The sequence below is a fragment of the Megascapheus bottae genome, chromosome 8 (genome assembly GCF_031878675.1).
Source record: "Megascapheus bottae isolate mThoBot1 chromosome 8, mThoBot2.hap1, whole genome shotgun sequence".
NCBI lineage: Eukaryota > Metazoa > Chordata > Mammalia > Rodentia > Geomyidae > Megascapheus > Megascapheus bottae.
The window spans coordinates 14743576-14745275 of record NC_143516.1 but is presented as its reverse complement, the minus strand read 5'-3'; the positions used below and the strand labels follow the sequence as shown (position 1 = coordinate 14745275).

Genomic DNA, 1700 nt, shown 5'->3' with positions numbered 1-1700 from the left:
ATTGATTTGTTTCATTAGGGTCCACAGAGAGAAATTAGAATTCCGACAGGAAGATCCTGGAAACTGATTGCTAAACCCAAGGTTTTCAGTGTTAGTCTGAAATTGGGTTGGACTGCCGTGGAAACATACTTAATTCATCTGGAGGCATAGGAAGGGAATTACCAGAGGTAGAGAGGATTCAAACAACCCAATGGATATTAATTTCTGAACTTTAGTCACTTAAACATAATCTGCCTTAAGGCAAATGTGTAAGTTGTAGCAACCTCTTTTCAATGTTTTTTTTTGTATCAATTTCCTTAATTGTATAAGTAAGTTAATTTTGAAGCAAAACTTTAAATCACTATTATGGCATCTAGGATTATAGCTCAGGAGGTTGCTATCTGGAAGATTGCAGTTTGAAGACAGCCTGGGCAGAAAAGTCTATGGAATTTCCTTTCCAAAATAGCCAGCAAATTACTAGGCTGAAGGTGTAACACAAGTGTTACAGCACCAGTCCAGCAAGTGGAGACCCTCTGCACAAACCCTAGTATCATAAACAAGTAAAATTTAAAAAATTAAATTGTAAATGGAATATAAAAACTGATGACCAAAAATGATATAATAAAACAAAAAATATTTTTAAGTCCAAACCATAGTATTATAAAAAAGTAAAATTTAAAAAAATTAAATTGCTAAATGGAATATAAAAACTGATGACCAAAAATGAATATAATAAAACCCACAAAATATTTTTAAGTCCTAACTTAAATGTGGCAGAATCTTGTCAGAAGGGAGACCAGTGGTTCTCTATTCAGAGAACTGCAGGAGAGCTAAAGGAAAAATCACTTTGTCATTGGAACAATACAGAGAAGATTAGCATGGCCCCTGCAAAAGGATGACATGCAAATTCCTAAAGCATTCCATATTTTTTGATATCTCATATTGTTACAGTATTTCACCTTGTTATCTGATATACTGTATATATGTGTATTTGGTTATTTGAAATTGGATAGGGAAGGGAGGAAAACAAAATGAGGGGCCAGGGGTGGGGGGAGGGAAATGGGGACCAAGACATGAGAAAGGTATCAATGTTTGTGAAGCAATGCACCTTCGATCTGGTGAATATAATGAAACCCTTCTATTAACTACAATAAAAAATATATGGAAAAAATCACTTTGTCTTCTCACTAAGCCATTCCAAGTTTTGGATGTCATAGCCACGGATACCTCAAGGCACCAATTATCCACACACCCGAGAGCCCACACCACAGTGTGAGTACTGCCAGCACCTCCCGTCTTTTCCATGGTAGACTAAGGCAGATGTTCACCATGTGACTCTAGCGGCCTAGAGGAGCTGCCATGGGGACCCCATGTTCTTTGGGGTAAAGGAGGTGAATATATTATATACCTGTAACTCTCTAGGCTGATATCCTATTAAATCAACAATCCTATCCTGGTTACTTTTTTTTTTAGGGGGTGGAACAGTAGTGAGGATTGAACTCGACATCACATTTGCTAGAGAAGCACTGTTTCACATCAACCATGAACCAGTCTTCCTCCTCCTCGCCTTCTTCCTTCTACATATCTGTTTGGTCGTGTGTTGGGAGTGTTCTATGCTTTTACCCACGATAGCAGCAGACAGTGATCCTCCTGTTTGTGTTTTCCAAGTAGCTAGGATCCCGGGCAGGCTCACACGCTATTTACTGTTTTAATATTTTGGA

General features: G+C 37.9%; 1 non-coding gene across 1 annotated transcript; it reads left to right on the top strand.

Annotated features, from left to right (window-relative positions):
- Positions 1–806: 806 nt before the first annotated feature.
- On the top strand, positions 807–909 carry LOC150059566 (U6 spliceosomal RNA). The gene has a single exon (XR_016536528.1). It is a non-coding gene; the product is annotated as a U6 spliceosomal RNA (small nuclear RNA).
- Positions 910–1700: the final 791 nt, after the last annotated feature.